Below are 14,496 nucleotides of genomic sequence, written 5' to 3' on the forward strand. Positions count from 1 at the left end.
ACACCTGCAGAAGGCAGCCTTTACACCCAGGAGCCGTCTTCTGTCGTGTGGCGCTTTCCACGTTTCGACCTGCTTCCTAAATGAGCTCCCGGTGATGAATCTGCCTGCCGGCCTCCAGTTTTCCCAAAGCAGGGAAGGCCCACCAACGAGCAGTGAGCGGCCTCGGGCAGGTCTGAGATCCCCAGACTCCGCGGTCCATCCACCCCAGTTCAAATCCCAGCTTTGCCACTTCCTGGCTGTGTGATCTCAGGCTAACTACTCCACCTCTCTGTGTCTCAGTTTCTTTGTCTACACAATGGTGATGGTAGCAATGGCTACTGTCTGAGTTTCCCCTGGCAGCAGTAACAAATTACAGCAAACTGAGTGGCTTAAAACGACAAAAATTCATTCTCCCACAGATCTGGAGGCCATAAGTCTGAAAACAAGGTCTCCGGGGCTTGGGGGGAGGGTCCTTCCTGGCTTCTTCCAGCTTCTAGTGCCCCCAGGCTTTCTTTGGCTTGTGGCCGCATCCCTCCAGTCTCTGCCCCAGGGTCACACGGCCTCCTCCGCTGTGTCTGAACGGGTGGCGGCATTCAGGGCCACCAGACCATCTAGGATAATAAGCTCCTCCTCTCAAGGTCCTTTTAACGTAATCCCATCTTTTGCCATGTAGGTAATATTCACTCTATTGCCATATAAGGCAATAGTCACAATTCCAGGGATTAGGACACAGATGCATTCAGCCTCCTACACCTACCCTGTAGGGCTGCTATGAAGACTTAACGAGCTAAAACCTGCCAAGTGTCTACGACGTTGCTTGGCACCCAGGGAGAGCTGAATGCCTTTGTCAGCTGTCGCAGCGTTAGTTATTGTTATTATTATTATTAACCTTTTTTACCAAAACAGGGTAGGCCTCAAGGGCCGAGCCTAGGCGAGCAGGAGCAAACCTCTAGAAAACATTAGACGTCTCTTACCTTCACTATTTTCATTGTTAGGCTTATTTCATCTAAGATGATGTGAAGATTTCATTTATGGTAATCACATAGAATTGTTTCTTTTTAGCCTCCATAAATGTCTTTAAAAAGGAAAACGAGTCCATTGAAACAGATACTAAGTCAGCAATAGCATAGGCTTCAACACCGGGGGCAAAAAGAAATTCCGAAGCTGGCATTCCGGGGGGGCGGGGGGGCATCCACCCCACTCCAGGGATAAAGGGGCAAGCAAAGCACTGCGGCAGCTCACAACACACAGGTGCACGAGGTGGGGAGAGGATGCCTGCGTGACCCCAGCTGGGGAAACACGGGCGTGAGATTACTGTCTCCACCTTGGAACCGTGGTACCAGCCTGTTCATTACAAAACAAAGACCAGAACCCAGGGCTCCTGGGGCAGCTAACCCGTGTTTTCCAGTGCGTGTTTACTGCTGGGGAGGGAGGAGTTATGTTTCCCCCATTTGTTTGTTCCAGGACTGTGAGCACAGGACCATCCTGGGGGTGGGGTTGGCCCGGAGTGGACACAGCTGTCCCATGGGCCAGGCGCACCGATCAACCCCCCGTGGGCACCCTTGTTTCTGAGGTGCTCCTCCTTGATGAAAAATCAATGAGGGCGTTTCCTGCCTTTGCTGCTGGGTTTGAGGCTCCCGCCGTTCCTCCCTCTCCCTTGCTTCTGCAGGCCTCCAGGTCGCCGTGCAGGGGAGAAGGAAGGAGGCTCGGGCTCCCCCCGCTGCAGAAATGTCCTGTCTGCCCAGACCTGGGCAGGGCTCCAAACGCAAGCATCTACCCCAAGGCCCCATGCGGGAGATAGACAAAGGGAGACCGAGCCCATCACAGCTCATCCACCCAGGCAGGGCCACACGGATGTCACTCCGTGCACAGTCTCTTCCTCCCACACAGTTTAGGCAGCTCTGCTCACAAGAAAAGGAAAATAAATAAACTGCAGAAAAATCTACTAAAAAATCTAGGTTACACTGCCCAGGAGACAACAGTCAAGACAAACTTCAAAGGACCAGTGCAATTGGCACCTCTGCTCTGGGCTCTCGAAACAGATCAGAACTGCGGGGCCCGACGTCAAGCCTGATTGTGACGTGAACTAAGCCGGGGTCCGGGCTTTAAAGGAGCTGTTCCCCAGGTCAACACGGCAGCAGGCATTTCATAAAGAAGCCACACGGGAGCCCAGCCTCCCCTCCACGTGGCCGTTTCTGCAGAGTACGCGCGTCACCAAGATGTAACGTGGCTGCTTCAACATTCAAGTTGCTGAGAGCGGGGAGAATGTGACATTTTCATCCCGTGCCAGTAGAGGGCACCGCTGAGGGAGGGGGCCTGTGCAGGGGTCAGCTCTGCTGTCAGTCAGTTGAGCAGGTGCAAAGCTTACAGGGACTAACCCCCATCCAGTGCAGGGGGTGCGGGGAGAAGGCCCCCGTTAATATATCAGGTGCGATTCTGTCCTGTTGATACTATCCTACTAATTCCATTGTCATTTTACTGCCTGGTCTGTTTAGAATCCAAGAATCACAGCAGTGATGATACTAGCCAGCATGTACTGAGCCCTCACTATACGCCAGGCCCTGTCCTGAATGCTTCACATCATGCAACTCACTTAATCATCAAAACGCCCCATCTGAATGAGAATAATGGTAATAGCTAATATTTACTGAGCGCTTACTAGGTCCTGAGCACTTTTCCTGTATTAGCTCGATCCTTTGAGGAGGAGGTAGATACCATTGTTCTCCCATTTTTAGAGATGAGAAAATGAGGCACAGAGAGGTTAAGAAACGCACCTGTGGTCACACAGCCAGGAGATCACAGAGCCAAGATGAGAACCAGCCAGTGTGGCTCAAGACTAACCACGGCCAATGCCATCTACTGAAGGCCATTTCGGACAGTCCCATTTGTGGGACTAACTCCCCTTGCAGGTGCCGTAGGGAGAGACGGAAGTGCAGGGGCAGGTCAGCACGCTCCTCAGTGGCAGTGTGGTGAGGTGGTTGGTGCATGAGGGCCACAGTGAACCTTGGCTGCTTCACTCGCTGGCCACATGAGTTTGGGCAAGTGGCTTCCCCTCCCTGGTCTCAGTCCCCACCTTCAAGGTGCGGAGAATAACAGCTCCCGCCTTAGAGCATTAGCTATTGTTAGTACCGCTGTTATGACTGGACCCCAAACAGGCTAATCACAACTGGAACTGTGAATCAATAATGGATTATTACTATAGTAATAATCAACAGTGGAATTATTCAGAAAACACCAATGGTCCCCAATGTGGCAGGACCGTATTCTGACAGAGTGATGGAGGCCTTCACCCCGGACCTCCTGCACCCCAGGGAAGAGGGAAAGAATATTCTGGACCAGTTCTGCTTAGGCTCAACCCTGATGGCAGAGCTGACCCCAGCCAGCTGTACGCTCCTCCCCGCGCGGAAGAGAAGTTAACCGTGAAATCCTGAAATGCTAGAGAAAACACCGAGTAACTGAATTTATCCTCCAGTGATAAGATTAACTTTCCTGCTCTTGAGAAAAAGCGGAGCTAAAACAAGCTGAGTTACAGACAAGAAAGCAGCCTCGGGTGCCATGGACCTTCGGGAGTCACACGCCACCCACATCAGTGCAGCTGCCTTGCTTACAGCTCTGACCCTGCACACACGCCGTCTGCACACCCAGGCCTCACCCGCCAGGGAATGCCGGGCTGGGCAGGAGGAGACACCCATGCCCGGAGGGGTCATGCACCCTCCGAACAGTGACCACCTGAAGGAAGGCCAGAGGAAGTGGCCCCGGACAAAGGACAAGGGGAGCCCGCCCCGCCCTCAAGGAAAGAGGAGGAAACAGGTTTCCTGCAGGGGGTGCGGCTGCACAGGGAACCAGGCCAGAAGAGACCAGCCCCTGGAGCCCCGAGCCGCCCCACAGTGCCCGGAGCCTTTGAGACCTGCCTTCAGGGACCACTCAACCCTCCTGGAGTGGGTGCTCTGGGATGCGGCACAGGCATCAGGATTTTAAAAACAGATTTATTGAGATAGAGCTCACATAGCATCGAACTCATCCATTAAAAAAAAAAAAGACACAGACCTACTAGAGCATGGGCTTGAGGACACGGGGAGGGGGAAGGGCACGCTGGGATGAAGTGAGAGCGTGGCATGGACATATACACACTACCAAACGTAAAATAGATAGCTGGTGGGAAGCAGCCGCATAGCACAGGGAGATCAGCTCGGTGCTTTGTGACCACCTAGAGGGGTGGGATAGGGAGGGTGGGAGGGAGGGAGACGCAAGAGGGAAGAGATATGGGAACATATGTATATGTATAGCTGACTCACTTTGTTATAAAGCAGAGACTGGCACACCATTGTAAAGCAATTATACTCCAATAAAGATGTAAAAAAAAATAATAAAGTGTACAATTCAGTGGTTTTTACTCCATTCCCAGATACATGCAATCATCAGCACGGTCCACTTCAAGACATTTTCATCCGTTTTAGAACATGTTCGTCATCTCAAAAAGAAACCCTACACCTTTATCATTTCCCAATCCCCCCCAGTCCCCAGCCCTGAGCCGCCACGAATCCACTTCCTGTCTATGGATTTCCGGTCCTGGACATTTCATGCCGGTGGAATCATACAACAGGTGGTCCTCTGTGTCTGTCTCTTTTCTCTTAGCGTCATGTTCTCGAGGTTCATCCACGGTTTGGGAGGCATCAGAACGTCACTCTTTTCACAGCTGAACAGTATTCCCGTGTGTGGACCTACCAATTTTGTTCATCAGCAGGCATCCATAGTTTTTAAAAGATCTGAGAACCATTGCTGGAAACAGAGCCGTGTGTAACTCCATACTGTTTCTCCTCCCTGCTTCCTCTTCCCCCCTCAGCTGTACCCTAGATTTCTTCCCGCCGATTTGTTCCCCCTTCTTCCCTTCACATCCCAAGTCTGATCTCTTCTCACTATGGTCACTACTGTGCCCTGACCTGAGCTGAGACCCCACGACGCACCCCCGGGTGGCTGTGTCGGCCCCTCCCACCTCCTTGTCCATGTCTGTCCTGCAGTCCACCCACACACAGCCGCCGGAGCAGCCTACTGAAAACAGGCAGACCATGCAACCCCCTGGGAGCCTCCTGATTGCTTTTATCCTCGCCGGGAACAGATCTGAGGCCCTTCCGATCACTACTGCGTGACCTGGACCTGCTTCCTCCCAACATGCCCTCACCCTGCGCCCACCACCTTCCAGACGTGCCGGCCAGCTTGCTCGTCCTCCCTCAAGGAAGGAGAAGGTGGGCCACAAGGGCAGCGCCACACGGTGGGTACCCACTGGCTTCCAAGCTTGGCCGACCCAGGTTTGAAGCCTGGCCCGTCCCTCCCCAGCTGTGCGACCCTGGAAGGGTCCCTTCATTTCTCTTAGATGATTGTCTTGTCTGTACGATGGGTCTAAACTACCACCAAGGCCCACCACGTGAAGCCACAGTGTCGCACATGTAAAAAGTGAAGGCATGCGGAGATGTCCAGCCAGCGCCACACGTATTCCTGCATCTGCAGCTTCAAGAACTGTTCACACAAGTTCCCTTATTGAATTCTCAGCCTAAAAAATGGCCCAGAGCTGGAAAGAAGGGACACCACCCAGAGCTGATGGGCTTGGGGACTGTCCAGAGCCTGGGGGTGACAAAGCCACCCAGCCCGTCCTGCTGTGTGTCAGCTGAGCGCCTACTACCAGCCACTTGCTGGCACGGGGCATTTGGCCACGGCTATGTTCAAGCAAAGTCGGGGGACCAAAGTCCAAAGTGACCCCCAATCCTCAAGACGGGGTGTCTGAGTGGCAGGTGGCACTCTTCACTTTGATGTCCAGAGATTTCCAGAGGCAGTGCAGGTTTGGGAGGGAAGGTGAGGTCGGTGGTCACCAGGTTTTAATCTACCTTGACAGGCAGTTTGAGACTCTCCCGTGTGGCTGCTCTGAGCCCACGAGCCTCCAAACGGCCAGCCCCGCGTGTTACCCGGAAGGACAGCAGATTGGGTGTGGTGACCGCCCGTTGTCCGTAATAATGAGGAAACATCGACAGCCTTGTGCAAGTACATGCGGCTACTCTAAGGTATGTTTTTTGCAGTTTTTTTATGTCATGGAAGAATGCCAACCTTATCATGTAAAATGTTTTAAAAACATAATTCAAAACAGTTAATGGAATAAAAATCCTCATAGAGAAAAGAAACGGAAAAAAATGCCAATATTAACAATGATTGTGTCTGGGTGACAGAACTGCGAGTCATAAATATTTTCTTCTTCCTGCTTTTCTTTTTTTTGATACTTTCTAACTTTCCCACAATGAACAGTCATTACTTTCAAAATAAAACTTAAAAGATGTCATTAAAAAAACCAAATTCAATTTGCAGAACCCATGCCGTGAGCTGGGGAGGGACTGTCTGTGTGGTTTTGATGTCAACAGAGGCTCCCCTGTCACCTGTCCACGCCCCAGGCTCCAAGCTCACCGGCATCCCCGCCCCGGAGCAGGTCCCAGCTAACTAGGTGGATGCACAGATCAGATCCCGGGCTCGTGAATCTGAGCCCTTTACAGACCTGGCACTAACACCCCAGACATAACTTCCTAATACTCCAGGGCTCCTTCGCTGGGGGGTGGCAGGTAGAGGGAAACATCAGAAAAAAGCGAACAAAACCATTGCCCGATTTTTCTCTGCATCTCTGAGTCTGAAGTAACAACGGAGCAACATGATGGGGAGTGTTTCTGTGTTAGAAACAATCAGCCAACAATAAACATCCCAATGGAAACCAACTCTGCTGAACCAACTGCAGCAGACAATTCTAAATACCGTTATCACAGCATCCATGTCGTGGCAACAGGAGTATTTCATCCGAGGGAATCTCACCAAGGTCCCGCCGCCAGATCGGCAGCTACAAGCCGCCCTCTAAAGGCCTCTTTTCCAAAAGCAGGACAACTGGGTTTTCTTTGGCGGCACAAGATGGGGGATGGGGCAGGGCGGGGACAGGAGGAAGGGAGAACCTTTGCACCTCAACAGCGGGACCCCCCCCCCATAGTCAACTCCCTGAGGATGGAACTGGCAAAGTACACCCGCCCACTGGTTTCCAGACACTCCTGGGAACTCACAGCTCATTCTCAGTGTCCATGGGTGAAAGCTTGGGGACTCCAGACCCTTGTCATCCCACCTGCTCCAGAAACATCCTGTCAGCACTTCCTGCACAGCCATCTAAAAGGAATGAAGACACCCTTCCTTCCTGCAAATACTCAGGGTCTTTGCACTGGTATCTGTACAGTTGGATTCTTCTCGTCATTCAGGGCTCAGCTTAATGTCACCTCCTCCAAGAGTCCTTCCAGGATCACCCCACCACAGTCTCTCAAGTCAGGCTGCTGTAAACCTCTGTATGGTGTTACCTCCACTTGTTGGTTATTTATTCACCTGCTTGTTGTCAAACACACACACACACACACTAATGTCATCTCCATAAGAACAGGGACTTCAGCTATCTTGCTGGCTGCTCTGTGCCCAGCCCCTAAAATGCTTCTTAAACCTAAATAGACATTTCTCCAAAGAAGACATACAGATGGCCAACAAACACATGAAAGGATGCTCAACATCACTAATCATTAGAGAAATGCAAATCAAAACTGCAATGAGGTATCACCTCACACCAGTCAGAATGGCCATCATCAAAAAATCTACAAACAATAAATGCTGGAGAGGGTGTGGAGAAAAGGGAACCCTCTTGCACTGTTGGTGGGAATGTAAACTGATACAGCCACTATGGAGAACAGTATGGAGGTGCCTTAAAAAACTACAAATAGAACTACCATACGACCCAGCAATCCCACTACTGGGCATATACCCTGAGAAAACCATAATTCAAAAAGAGTCATGCACCCCAATGTTCACTGCAGCACTATTTACAACAGCCAGGACATGGAAGCAACCTAAGTGTCCATCGACAGATGAATGGATAAAGAAGATGTGGCACATATATACAATGGAATATTACTCAGCCATAAAAAGAAACGAAACTGAGTTATTTGTAGTGAGGTGGATGGACCTAGAGTCTATCATACAGAGTAAAGTAAGTCAGAAAGAGAAAAACGAATACCGTATGCTAATGCACGTATATGGAATCTAAAAAACTGATACTGATGAAACTAGTGACAGGGAAGGAATAAAGACGCAAACGTAGAGGACGGACTTGAGGACACGGGGAGGGGGAAGGGGAAGCTGGGATGAAGTGAGAGAGTGACATGGACATATATACACTACCAAACGTAAAACAGATAGCTAGTGGGAAGCAGCTGCATAGCACAGGGAGATCAGCCCAGTGTTTTGTGACCACCTAGAGGGGTGGGATAGGGAGGGTGGGAGGGAGGGAGACGCAAGAGGGAGGGGATATGGGGATATATGTATACATAGAGCTGATTCACTTTTTTATACAGCAGAAACTAACACAACATTGTAAAACAATTATAGTCCAATAAAGATATAAAAAAATAAATAAATAAAGTGCTACTTAATATTTAATAGGTGCTCAGATGTTTGTGGGATGAATAAGCGAATGCACTAGGCATACAAAAATAAAGGTCACAACCACTGCCTTCCAGGAACTTCATTTTAGAGGAGAGAACTGTCATGGTTCTCATGGTGAGATCTCACCCTCTCATGGTGAGGGTGAAGAGAAAAACAGTGCACAGGCAGTAACCAGATCAAGGGGAGGGGAGGGGAGGGAGGGGAGGGGAGGGAGGGGGAGGGGAGGGGAGGGAGGGGGAGGGGAGGGGAGGGAGGGGGAGGGGAGGGGAGGGAGGGGGAGGGGAGGGGAGGGGAGGGGGGAGGGGAGGGGAGGAGGAGGGGAGGGGGAGGGGAGGGGAGGGGGAGGGGAGGGGAGGGGAGGGAGGGGGAGGGGAGGGGAGGGGAGGGGAGGGGAGGGGGAGGGGAGGGAGGGGAGGGGGAGGGGAGGGGAAGGGAGGGGGAGGGGAGGGGGAGGGGAGGGTAGGGGAGGGTAGGGGGAGGGAGGGGGAGGGGAGGGGAGGGAGGGGTGCCCACCCCACCCCGCGGCATATCCTGTAGGTCATTTCATTTCCTTCATTCATTCTTTCCAAAAAAATATTTATTGACCACCTACTCTGTGCAAAGCGCTTGCTTGGGCGGAAAAGCAGACCATAAAAATGCCAGCAGATAAGATATTTTCAGATGAATGTCCTTAGGCCACTCTGCTCCCTCCATCTCTCCGCAAGCCCTACTACCCCACATTGCCACAGACTCTGTCCCCTCACACGCCTGTGTCCCTGCATAGCCTCTCAGGCCCTGGAAGTCGTGACACCTCTTTCCCGGGTGGGTGAACATTAAGAGTAGGTTATTTGACAAGGTCCTACTGTATAGCACAAGGAACTATATTCACCATCCTGGGATAAACCGTAATAAAAAAGAATATTGAAAAGAATGTATATACGTGTATAACTGAGTCATTCTGTTGTACAGCAGAAATTAACAAGCACTGTAAATCAACTACACTTCGACTAAAAATAATAGTAAATTAAAAAAGAAAGAATAGGTTATCTGGCCTCTCAGAATCCCAGAAGAGACCCAGCCTCTCCCATTTTAGGAGCCTCGTGGCCCAGTGAAAAACTAAGAAATGTCAAGACAGGTTTAAATTGTTACTTTTCAGGTATCCAGTTAATAATTAATGTATAATGTGTTGATGTATACACATAATGTATTAATAATACATTAACTATAACCCAACAAACTCTAGTACAATGTGACTGACCTATGAAGAGGGATCCACACAGGTGGGTGGCCCAGCTGCTGGGAATGGTTTAAGGTCACACGAGAAATGACTTTTTCTTGGCGTCTTCTCAGTGGATCTTGGCGACTGAAACCGTAGCTTTTAACGTCAAGGGTTAATTTGAGACTCTTTGTCACTGCGAGGCTGGGCGAAAGGGTCCTCCCAGATCCCCCTGAGGACCATATCCAGTTCTCAAAGAGGAAGACCCATTACCTACAGAGCCTGAGACACAGGGCAGACCTCCTAAGATGTACGAAGAGACACAGCCCAGTTGCCTGGACACGCCCCCCCCGACACCCACAGATGCTAGTTTGGAACTGTAGTGTCTGTGAATGTTCACTCCCAAACCTCCTCAGGGAGGACCGGATCTACAGGGGCTGGAAAAAGTCATTGCCAGCATTAGAAAGTCAGACAATGTGAAGTGTTGGCAAGAACTTGGGGAAAGAGGACCCACCCTGCAGAGCAAGCTGGAAGAACTTGATGAAATGAAGTCGACACGTCCCCTCTGCCCCAGCGATCCACTTCTGAGACGCACCCAGAACGATTCTCACGTGGGACCGTAAGGCACACGTGCGAGGATTCTGCCGCAGCATCGTCTGTGCAGCAGGGCTCTGGGGCCAACCTGGTGGCCTCGATGGGGATGGGCAAGCACAACGTGGTCCATGAGCTCTATGGAATATTTCCCAGCAGTTAGAAGTAACTAACCAGAAATACACACAGCCACATGGATGGACTGTAAAGGGACAGGGCTGCATGAGAGAAGCAGGAAACAGAACGAGGTCTAGAGCACAATGGGATTTATGTTCATCAGAACACCTGCGAATACAGCAGCACTAATATTTCACATAGATGCAAATTCAAGGGTATATATCAAACATGTTGAAGGGACTGGCTGTGATGGAGAAGGTAAAGGAGGTGGGGACTGGGGTGAAAGGGAAGAGGCCAGGGAGAGACAGAGACAGAGGGTAAGAGAGGGGGAAAGGGAAAAGGAGACCCTGTAATGACAGCACATTAAGGACCGAGGAGTGTGGTTCACCCAAGGCAGCGGCACCAACACCAACAGGCCGTTGCTTGTCAGCACGAAGCCCAGATGAGCTTGGAGCAAATGCCATAACAACATCAGGCAGCTTTTCAAACCGATGGGCACAGGCAAGGAGAAGTTAGGGAAACACTGCTCATAGAATACAACGATCAAATTCAAAAGGAACCAGAGAAATGAAGAACAGAGTTTTCTAGAAGTCGGTGTCAGCCACTCCGGTGCACCCACCACAGACCAGTACAGCAGGTGCATCCTTCACTGGGCTCTCAGAACCACACAGGTTCCAACCTTCCAGCTACACGGAAGAGGCTGGGAAATTCCGCGGTAAAATCCTCCACGTCTCCACCACCGGCATCAGCTGCTCGAGTGGCTCTGGAGAGGTGTCTGCTCGGTACAAAGGGAGTTCCAGCATTTAGGAGCCTAGACCCACCTGAGGGGCAAGGGCCGTGCCAGAGTCACACTTCATTTACATCCGCAACCAGAGTCAAGAGCGCGGAGGACGGCTCCCACAGATGCCTAACCGCCGTGGGGTCACGCCCTAGCCCAGCGCTTCTCAGAGTGAGGTCCCTGGCCAGCAGCGTTAGCACCAGAGACTGAGAGACGCAAACCCTGGAGGACCCGTCCCCTAGCTCTCCTAGCACAACTGTTCCCACTGCCCGCCCTCCGATGGCTCGGGTGCCCCCCACTAATGAAAACTCTAAGCTTCGTTCCAAAACACAAAGGAGGGAAGCTTGGAAGTGGGAGCTCAGGAAAGAGCCTCCCTGCTCTGTGCCCCTCCCTCCTGCCCTTTGAGCACACGCTGTTCTCCTCCCAAACGCCAACCAGGCCCCGAGCAAGAGAAATGAGACTAAAACCCACAGTGGAGAGAATCAGCTGAATTGGTTTGCTGCCCTTTTTTTCTTTTTTTTTTTTTTTTCTTTAATTGCTAGTTCTCAGCCCAGTCTGCACAGGGCCTCACGTGGGGAAGCTTTCAGACTCCCCCTGCCTGGGATTCGGATGTGGCCAGGTCCCCGTCTTCGCAGGCTGGGTCTGCGGGGAGCTGGACACAGGCCTCTGGCTGGGGTCTGGCCCCTACGGTCCCACCATCTCCCCTGGCACACTGACAGCGCCAAGCTTTCCCTGACCCACTTTGTCATCTTCTCAGAAGGGGAGGGTGGTAATATCAGCTGGCGGCCACTTCCCTGAAATAACCTCAAAATGCTTTGCTCTGTGTCCCGGGTGCAGTGCCGTAGGGCTGGCCGAGCAGCCCTAGACCCTGAGGCCCAGCCCAGTCACCAGGGCCGTCTGCCGGCCCACCTCCTACACCACAGCCCCGCGCCGGAGACACAAGCCCAGATGGCGCCCAACTGCCCGCCCCGAGGCTCCCACACCCCACTCCCAGGTACGAAGCCCCAGATACCAGGGACCAGCAGCTGGGGCCGGGACAGAAGCCAATTCCAGGAGATCCCGGAGCAGGGCTGGGGCGTCTGGGATGGAGAGGAGGGTCCTACCAGCGGGTCCCCAGCCCCCGGGACTGGCCACCTTGCAATCAGGCTGAGCCTGAAGGGCGCCCCTCCCACTGGCACCGTGTTCACTCCTGGCTCAGAAACTGGACGGGAGGAGAGCTGGTCCACCGCCCACACACTCAGAGGCTCGCAAGCCGGGACAGCCCTCCTCGCTCCAGCCCACCTTCCATTTTCAGAGCCCACCCACTCTCGTCTTCCTCGGCCTGCTCCCCCGTGGGGACATTTTCTGTCCCTTGATGAGGTGGGGCCTCGCTAGTGAAAGGTGATGATGCAGAGAGAGGTGAGGGTGGACCCCTCTCCCCAACGCCCTCCCCTCCTCCCTCAGCCGGCCATCCTAAGAACCCGGGGGCACGCAGACCCTGCCCCGCATCCCTGCATGACCCCCCGGCAGCCCCGATCCCCTGGGCCCAACAACCCGGTGCTGAGCTGCGTCCACCCAGCCCGTGGGGACACCCTGGGGACAGCAGCAAACCTGACTCTACAAAGGCCTCAGCTTGAGGAGAACAAGCCGCACCCCGACCCCACTGGACCTCCCAAACCCAACTTCCCTCCAGGCAGGTGGTCCTGTAAACACTGGATCTCCAGGTGAAAACACGGCTTCCGGGGGAGAGTGTGCCCCAGCAAACAGCCTGCCGTGGGCGCACACACACACACACACACGCACGCACACACGCACATTCTGCCGGGAACATCTGTTTTGACAAACATATTATTCAAGTCAGTCTATGGGACATGAATTGACAAATTCTCAACGTGCAAGTTCCTGGCTCAATGCATTTCAAATCTGAGCCGAGCTGTGGATGATACAACTCTTATTTTTTAGTTGTTGGCCCCCAACCCCTTCCCCTTCAAGCCCCACCCCCAGGAAGACCACTCCCAGAGCCCCCGAGGCTCCGACGTGAAACAGTCCAAGCTCGCACTTGTGAGTGCGAAGGGCACTGCCTGGTGCGATGTCCAACTTCGCCCAGAGGGGCTCTTCTGCAAAGCTGAGGGGTAGGGGGGCGGGAGGGGTCGCCGGGAACCCCACGGCGACAGAGAACCGTCAGCCCTGCCCTGGGAAACCAGATCCACGGGGACCAAGCCGCAGCACCCCACATCCGCGGGAGGAATCGTCTGGAAACGGTCCCCCCCTCCCCGCGGCTCTCCTGCACCCGGCGTCCATGGCAGCTCGGTACCGGGACCCCGTGCTGAAGGGCAACCTCAAACCGCTGGAAAACAAACTTTGTCGGCGCAGACAGTTTCCGGCTATCGCCCGGAGATCACCGCCGCTGCAGCGCCGGGTGCGTGCGGAGGGGTGAAAAGGGAAACGTGAAGCTATTTTTAGGAGAAAAAAATAAATCTCAGCCTACCTTAGAAGCAGCAGTGCCAAGACTGGGAGGTTCACCCAGAGACAACTGCAGTCTGCTGTGTCAGATTACAAACTGGGGCCGAGGGAGGGAGGGGAGGGAGAGGGGAGGGGAGGAGAGAGAGAGAGGGCCTTGGTGTGTCTGCGCCGCTTGGATTCGGCTAGAAATGATTCATTAGTTTTCTGCAGGCAGGCAAGCAGGCCCACAGAGAGAAAGGCGGGGGGGAGGAATCATCCGCCATGCAGCGGTACCCAGAGCCTAGGAAACGTCAGTGTTTAGACACACACACACACGCACACGCACACGCACACACACACGCGCACACACACACCCCAAGATGGCTCTCGTCTCCCTGCCAGTGTCTTTTCCACCGAGCTGCGGCCAAAAGCTGGGACAGAAATGAAGGCGAAACAGCTCTCTTAGCCAAGCAGGGCTCGGGGTCCGGTGGGTGATGCTCCCTCCCCGGAATAACAGCACTAGCTCTCCCCTGCTGGCTGCCGGCGGTGGGGGGGCGGGTGGCTCCTGCAACCAACCGGCCCTGTGGGCTGCCAAGGGGAGGGAAAACCTGCCCTCGCGCGCCCCACGAAGCTCAGAAACTCAAGTGCAGCTAGGAATTAAGTGATTATGTGCAACCAACCACCCAAGCTGTTCAGGTCTGCACCCGCTGGTCTGGCTCCCCCGCTGCCCCCCAGCCTCCCGAATCCAAAGAAAAATAACATGTGCTCTCTTCATCCTCCCAGAAGTTCAGACCCTTGCACAGAGGTACCAGCTACCTAGCAACACGGCAGAGACACTGACAAAATAGGAAAATGTGCGTGGACTTCACACACACACACGGGCACACACAGTTTGTTCCCTGGGATGAAAACCCCA

The 14,496-nt window shown here is 53.1% G+C and overlaps 1 protein-coding gene across 5 annotated transcripts in view; it reads right to left on the minus strand.

The window, feature by feature from the left end:
- RIMBP2 (RIMS binding protein 2) overlaps positions 1-13,724 on the minus strand; it is a 262,379-nt gene extending 248,655 nt beyond the window's left edge. For all 5 annotated transcript variants that reach the window (XM_049697907.1, XM_049697906.1, XM_049697909.1 and 2 more), the window contains exon 1: positions 13,627-13,724. The gene's annotated coding sequence lies outside the window, so the exon portion shown is untranslated. The remainder of the gene's footprint in view (positions 1-13,626) is intronic.
- Positions 13,725-14,496: the final 772 nt, after the last annotated feature.

Source organism: Orcinus orca, chromosome 15, assembly GCF_937001465.1.
Source record: "Orcinus orca chromosome 15, mOrcOrc1.1, whole genome shotgun sequence".
In the NCBI taxonomy this organism is placed as follows: domain Eukaryota; kingdom Metazoa; phylum Chordata; class Mammalia; order Artiodactyla; family Delphinidae; genus Orcinus; species Orcinus orca.